Genomic DNA, 8,675 nt, shown 5'->3' on the forward strand with positions numbered 1-8,675 from the left:
GATTGCACTACTCAGCCAGCAGTATAATATATTTTTTTTACTATGAAGTTGACATATTTTGCAATAACGTATAGTTGATATATTTTGCAAGAACGTATAGCAAGCATGCATAGACTGGAAAAGAGCAAAGACAGGTCATGACACTAAGAGCAACTCAGATCGCTTGGTAAACTGGACGTGACTGATGTTTTTCAAAACAGCCAAATATCAGGCTTACAGTACTGAAATTAATCATTATAATCTCTAACCCCTACAAGGACTTAAAGAATCATCAACARTGAATATCTGAACCCAAGTCCCAATGCACTTGCTGAACCACTAGCTAAAATTTATCATCTGTGTTTTTTTATTGGGGAACATATTAGACTGTCATCATTCTAAATTCACTGGTTATAAAATCTATGAGTAATAAGCAGCGCTACAAAAAATGATTTGTGTTGAGTCTCCCCTATGTAATCCTGTAATATRTTACATCAATCATAATGCTGCTGCTGCTATTATTGACAGATTTGTAATTTGGAGTTCTTTTTGTAATGTTTTTGTAATTCTAACTTGCATATCAGGAGAATAGTAGAAAAAAGGTAAACAACTATGGGTTTGTCGAATATCTCACATTTGATTTAAGACAATACTGCAGTGAGCCTGATCAGTGACACTCAGTGCTCATCCTGGACACAGTACTAACATTATTAACACTTATATAAATACAATTTAGCTATTTTCCTCAAAAAATACACACCTGTAGCAATAGAAACTTGCAGCAACCAAGTCAATGTCAGTTATTTCACTGTATTCAATGGATAAATAGAGCTTATATATCACTACTGTGTATATCTCTGTTGGCCTTGGTGCAGTGTGCCTTCCTGTAGCACAAAAATAAAACATTTTTAATCAAAGAGAAGCACAAAAATAAACAAAAATAATAAAGTTAATTCATTAAACTTGCCCTAGATGATTTTTATACATTATTTTGTCACATAAAGTATAACATAAAACCCAAGTAGAACTATCATTAATATTCAGTTTTGAGATTATCAATCAATAAAATYTGGCATTTGTACTGGTCTGAAAAAAAAGCACATGCAGCTGTTTTCTTACTCAGATACAGAACAAGTAGAAAGAAAGAAAGATTTGTAAATTCACAGACTGAGCTACTGCAGTTTGCAGTTGTAAAACAGATGGACTGAAGAATTGGGAGAAAAAGAGCACTGTGAAACCCTGGAGATCGTGGGCTGGAAGAATCCTTCTGGTAATATTCCRTATTGTGGAACATATTTGGAAAATGGCTGCAAAACAGGTCAGTTCTCTTTCCGGGACACAGGATACACTGCACAGGGGTAGCAGTCAGAAGGCAGCTCACAGYATTCTCATCTTTTAGCGTTTTAGGAAGAGACTAAAGGGATTTGTTTGGTTCTGATGGAGTCTCCACTTTTTTTAATCCCGTTAACRGAGCTCTGCCAGGAATGATTTATACCACAAGCTCACTTACAAGGAACAAACATTTGTCTTTGCAATAACATGGCAAACASAATGTGTCAGGTATTTTCAAGGCATTTTCTCCGGCACATTGCTTCTACCTGGTTCCATTTCACTCCATTTTTTTTTACTCTCTCTGTTTCTCAGAATCAAAGCCAAAGCATGACTATTTTCTACATAGTACACAAAGAGCTTTCCTAAGTAGCATTGCCCAARTTTGACAGTTTCACCTTAAAATGGAAAAAGGAATAAATGTTTCAGTTCCTTTCTTTTCTCTGCAATCTGATTATAAAGTTTGATTTAATAACCAATTTCCGAAAGAATGACATTATCATCATCCTCGATGCATAAAGCTGGCACAAGGTAGAGCGAACAGGGCAGGACGATGTCAGTAAGGCCAGACTGTGCTCGGAAAAGCCTGAAGAAACRATAGATTTTGACAAATGCTTTCCTGGATCAAGCAAAATGTAGATTCCAAACGCTGGAATCACTGAGGCTTTGCAACATGTTTCACACACCCATTTCTGTTGAAGGATATTGAAGAGATACTCCCACTAAGTTCTGAAAATAAATATTTTAAATTTACAGGGGAAAAAAAAAGATAAAAAAGGATGGAAGAGAGAACCACAGCACACTTCACAGTCATATCAGTTCTTAAGATCTTTAAATTTCAGAAAATACTCAAGAAATACTCAGGCATTTCTTTAATTTTCGTAGTTTAAATAGATATAGAACAGGCACATAAAAAACAAAGAAGAGGAGATTCTTAAATGCTTTCCTTGCAAATGAAATGATCTTCAAACCAGAAGTAAAAGATGTATTGCAGGGTAGGTGACAGACTAACCATGAAAGCCTAACCTCAAAGAGAAACCATTGCCATGCTCTAAAAAGGATCCAATCCAATAACAGAGCATTAAAAAAGATGAGGAAGGACAGCAAGCAATACAAAGCTTAAAGAGAAGAAATGACCACAAGAACCRCTTGTTGGAGGGTGTTCACAAGCATGGAAAAGCGATATTTCAAGGCAGACAAAACCTCGTTGAGGTTTCGTTTATTAAATCAAATATACTGAACACTTAACTCCTAGCAACAAAGGTATCGAACAGCAACTTATAAATCTTATTATTTCGCCTGTGGTGAAATGGGATTTTCTAAGCAGCTTTGTACTGCTGCACCCATTCGTACTGGAGTAAACTGAAGTATATGGAGGTATATGTGTATATATAATATATAGTTTTATATGTATATATATATATATATGGAGATAATGCCAAATTATCCCCACATCCCTCGGCTGGTAGGACAACCAAGGCAGAGCTGCAGATGAGCAGCCCAGCAGCAGCTGCTGTGGCCTCCCTGCAGCTGTGACAGAGCGGGAACCCAAGGGCGCTAGAGGCTTGTGATGGTCAGCTCCAAAGCGCGCTCATTAACACTACAGCCACTGGAACAAGAAGTGACAACATCTGGAAATAAGTTCAGTAATAAAAAGGGTGTTACAAAAATTATTGGATTTTTTTTGAATATTGGTTACCTGTGCCTGCATTGCTACTGTCAAATCCTCCTCCTTTACATACTTTTTTCTTGTGCTTCAAATTCTTCCTTCACAGTGTAGCATATTTCTAGAAGGCATCAATCCCTAAACTCAAAACAATATCAAAATGTAGCTATTAAAATCTCTGACAACCAAGGGGAAAAAAAGTAAGCTTTAACCATGTACATTAAAATTAGCATGAAACAATTTAATTCCTACAAAATAATAACCCTACCAATTTTCTCGCTTTCCACAGATTGTAATTAGAATATGGTATATATATATGGGCAGTTGCTTATTTTGACTGATATGCAAACCCTAACCAACGATTATTCTCATGATCYAAAAAAAAAAAGCAGCCCAATGTATGGCATTACGCAATATTAATCTCGAGAAGAGATTCTACATTATACATTATAGGTTTTATTATCCTACAGAGATTTATACTCGCATTATCTCTTACGCCCACATAAGATAAGGGAAGTGTAAATCTGCCTTTCTCCATACAGGAAATTTCATAACACTGCATTAAAGGAGTGATTATTTTATCTTTGCATTTCATAATATGGTTATCTTAACTACTACTATTTAATATGAAGACAGATGTTTTGACTGAGAGCAACTACAGAATCATACAGCTCTTACAATTAAAAACAGAAGTAAAAACAGAAAAAAAACCCAAACACCTATATCGGTACTGGAAGTACTTGTAGGAATATTATAATAAAATAGCAATGCTTATAATCCAGGACATCCTAAGTCTCTTTCCATGACACTAAAGGGGCACGCTTTGTTCTGTAACACTCWTTAAGTTCACAAATGGCATAGTAACTGGAACGTAACTAATAGAAGGGTACTCCATCATGGTTATATGTGTCATTTCATAGACTTACATTACAGATTTTTATATGAACTAACATTTTCATGCAGGAGAGAAGAGTTTAATGAATTGCAAAACCATGTACATGAAGCGGTAGTAATACACCTTAGAGAATATTCTCATCTTGACGCTTGAGAAGGCTTGCATACAAAACTACTCCTCAGAATGAAAACACAACTCTGACTTTTCAAGAAAAAAATGTAGCTCACAGGACTGAATGTTTCATTCTGGCCAAGATGACCCTCTACAAGCAGAAGAGCCATGGCCAAGTTCTACCCTCTCACCCTAGTGCACCAATGGAGAGCTTTAGGGATGCCCGATGTGCCAGCCCCTCTGGTTGGCCTGGTGCTTTGTGATCACCTGGGCAGACAAACACTCAAGCCAAATGTTTTTGGGTACCCCTCAAATCAAACAAACCCCTGTCCTGGTCTGTGTCCTCCCAGGAGAGCCTTCCATCAAGAAATCCCCATTCGTCTGACTAGCTCAGCTTTCTACTAGCTTTGATCCTACCAAGTGGCTCAAAGCAATAAGGCAAAAGCAAGATATGCCTCTCAGTCTTTTGTATATACTCAGCCAGGTTCCTATCTCAGTTTGATTAATGTAAACGCAAGGAAACCCAATGAGGATAGGGCCATGGGCTGGAAAACAATATTTTCCAGTTCTTCTCAATATTAAGCACAGCTGGTGTTTAAATAAACAAGAATAACAACACTGCCCTGAAAAAATATTCAGCTCCTGTAAGTTGGTGCAGCTTCACTGAAGTCTACTGAGCTATACTAATTCAAATCAGCTGCACACTTCCTCGTTACAGCCCAGCTATTTTCTGCTTGCTCCCCTGGGGCTCAGCCAGGCTCTATATGAACACAATAGATATTTTTTTCCCCCCAAAAATGAGCATCAACCAATTTTCTCTTAAGTCACATAACTTCATACTGCACACTGCCAAAATGACTAAAAGAAAAGTTTAAAAGTAACTGTCTTTTTTGATAATACATCAACAAATTGGGTTTCTTAGAAAAMTCAGAGCAGTCATTTGGTTTTTTTGCCATTAATAATTTTAATACAGCTTAAAAATGCTTTTAAAAGTATTTTCTACAGAAAGTAGATCTCAGATATATATGAAATACTCAGTAACAGGGAAAAGGAAACACTAACACAGGATATGGAAGACCATACGAAACGTTGTGGGATGGCTGAATTTAGTCTGGAATTAAAATGAACAATATACTAGTAAAGTTATGATAAAAATATTAAGAAACTGAATGCATATAACTAACTGATCTTGAAAGCAGAAGTTGTTCTATGTACAAATATTGAGGYTTCAGAAGAGAGAAAAGACCAAGATCTCTGTCATAACGATGTAGGACACTACATCGATTTTCATGGAATCCCAAAAGTTGCAGGTCGGTTTTTCAAGGACAGTAAAGATCATATTTAGATGAAAATGAACTTCAGGATATTCTTTTTCCTCAGGAAAATTTAACTTTAATGTTTTCAAAACACATATAGCATATAATCAGAAAGAGGGGCTGGGTTTTGCAATGGTTTTGCAAGTTTCAGGAGGAAAAGATAAATTTTAACTAGCACAGACACATCTGTTTTTGCTACTGCATTGCCTCATGAAAATTAAACCTTCTAAGAAGTCAAGGAGGGCCATCTATCTGGTTTAAGACGATATTGTACACACAGTCTATCTTGACTTGCAAAGTCAAACATCCACAAGTTAATAAACATAAGAATTAGACTTGTGTTTTTTCAACTTAGGTCTCCTTGCTTATATGCAGAAATGCTTTGTTGATAGCCTGCTTTCCACGTTATTTGGTGCACTAGGAGAGCATTGCTCACTGTTCACAAGGCTCATCACAGCAATATGAAAGTATTTAAGTATTGAAAATATTTGAGCCTGAAAGGCTTGTACCTGCTGCAAATGGTTTTGCATTAACAAAATGTCAGCCAATTCAAATGGGAGCATGATTAGTCACATCAAACTCTGCTTGGAAGTCTACAAAATATTGTGGTTTACAAACTCTGCTTGTAATAGCAATAAGTGGTCAGCAGAGAAGGACAAACTCGGGTGTTAGTAAAGTCCCTTGCAAATCCATTACAACTTACTACTCCCGAGTTACAGGCACACAGCTGAGCAGCCTTAGTAGACCTAGAGACAGAGAATACCTAAAAAAAAGAATTAACAGCTTGCGAGATGACTAAAAATTATTGTTGTTCTTAAGCAGTTCTAACCAGCAGCATTTCTTTATGCATTTTTTTTTTTTTTTTTTGGTACTGACCTTACAAGAGCATTGTCCTGAGCAAACAGACTGCAAAGCCAAGGTTGGTAACTGCAGTACTATGAACTCACCAAGCAGAATGCTACCCTTGGTTGAAATAAATTGAGTAGTTTCATGTATAATCAAGATCAGGAAAAATATATTTTAAAATAAATATACATATATATTTATTGACTTATAATGTTAAATTGCTTAAATTTTGTAAGTATTCTGTAGACAGTAGGAACAAAAATTGTTTAAAGCTGTTTGGTATGTGCTGAGATGCTTACTAAATGAAAATAAAAAGCATTCCCATTTCATCAGCATACAAAGGTAAATATATTCCATGCTCACTCCTTAATGATTTGGCAGTTTTTGCAAATTAATTAGCAACCTGGGGGTTTATAAGGCAGGATAAGAAAGCAGATCAGTGTCTGATACTCATTTCTCAATAGTTTGTTTAAAAATAAAAATGTATTTTATTATGATGGAAGTAAACAACCAAACSCTACTTATCCATCTGTTTCTGAACTCTGGGGAATTTTGCTTTGGCTATCCTGCTTTGAGCTCCTCCCTAGATATTCTGTTTGGTCCACATTTCTTCAGAACTGGAGTTTACAGCATTAATTTTGGTTTCATTATCATAATTTTGAATATTACAGAGTATCCCCATGGAAAGCCAGACCCTCTAAAATTCTTCAGACTTGCAGCAATTGCTAAAAACCCGAGAAATTAGGGTTGCAACTCATGATCAGAAAAAATACCACACCAGCATTTGCTTCTGGAGAAAGAAGGAAGAGATAAAGTCAGGTTCCAGAAATGTCCATATTAGATGATATTATGGAAAGCCCTTACATACTAGAAGAGATTATGGAATCATTTGCTTAGGTGAACTGTCATTATTAAACATTTTACATTATGACTATATGTGATGCGACTTATTTGTTTATTTGCTTGCAAAACCAATCAAGATGCTAGTGTTAATTTGAGGAATCTAGGCAGAAACTTGCAGTCAGTGTTCTTGGCACTGAACCCTCAAACTTGGCACATTCTCCGGGCTAAATTCATTAATCTCCTCTTTGCAGAGCCAAAGCTATCCCTTCCTCCGAATTTTGCATGGATTGGAGTTGGACTGCAGGCAAAGTCATGACAGCTGATGGTAGTTAAGCTACCTTATTGCACTTGTTAATACAGAGTCAAGGAATATCTCCTCTCATAACCAGTAGTTGATATTTTGCCCTAATGCTTTTTATTATGTCCAAACACTCATAGAATTAGGTAATATATTTTTCATTCTTGGCAAGTAAAGAAGGAGGAGATAGTTTCTACTTTAATTTCTTCTTTAAAAGGACTAAAAGTTCAAAGTATTTTTAAAATTAAATGTGATTTCAAATTGTGTCAACAGCTCATTTATTTTATTCCTCCTACATTCGCCTGTTTGTCTTCATCATTACACTTCATCAAAATGCTGTTCCACTGTTTCAACTTGGGGGCTCTTTTTAGACTGACTAGTGTTGTCACACCCAGTTTCTCTGAAAAATCAGTCCATAAGGCTCTGAACCTTTCATTACTTTTACTTTTTCTGCTATTCTTATCTGTAAAGCCTGTACCACAACAATGATTCTGCCTGTCCCTTTTTAGATGCTGTGCCATATGTCAGTGCTGTGGTTCCGAGGTGTTTTTAAGGTTGGATGCTACAGCTAAAGATTTTCACATGTGTTTGTTCACAGCAGCAGCTGGTTCAAGAGGTACTGTCAAGTTGGGCAGCTACAGGTAATTTAGYCTTTAACAGAAGCAACTGTGACACACAGGTATGTCCCAACTGTTTCCCTGTGAAATTTGCTGTTACTTCTCCTATTTGCCCCTTTTCCACACACCCTCCTACCTGCCTCCATGAGAAATTATGATCACCTTTTTGTTAGGCAAAAAGAAACAACACAGTATTCAGGAGAGCCACATGGCCTGGAAATGGAAGCTATTAAGTGGAATGGCAAAGCCCAAAGCAACACTTCATTTATGAGATCTTTTCAATGATACACTGTCTGCACCAAGCCAAAATAGAAATCTCATTTTACTAGGTTTTACAAGTACTTCAGTATTGCTGTGAAGAGCATCCTATTCAGGAGTGCAGATTTCATTGCGTTGTTTCATTTGATTCAGTTTGCCTTTGAAATAAGACAATGTTGTCAACATGTACCTTTATCTCAAATTCGTCAGTGATTTTACTGCCTTGAAGCTTTATAAAAAGCTGTTAACTCTAAGAGGAGTGGAGGGCAGTGTCAGGCAATAATAGTTTGGATTCACTTTCTGTCTCTAACACAAAAATTTTATGCTATATTCAAGCATCTTTGTCTTGGCTTTCCAGCTGTGAAACAAAGCACATTTTTGTGTTTGCCACAACATTCCACTGTGGGGCTTTACGAAGTCAGACCTTGTTTTTTTATTTCTTACCTTAAATACCATTTCTGCCACTGGTCCCATTAGCTCCAGTGGAAACTCTCAAATGGACTTCTATTGCTCTGTG

Source organism: Nothoprocta perdicaria, unplaced genomic scaffold (genome assembly GCF_003342845.1).
Source record: "Nothoprocta perdicaria isolate Ctin4 unplaced genomic scaffold, notPer1 scaffold_12, whole genome shotgun sequence".
NCBI classification, from domain to species: Eukaryota; Metazoa; Chordata; class Aves; order Tinamiformes; family Tinamidae; genus Nothoprocta; species Nothoprocta perdicaria.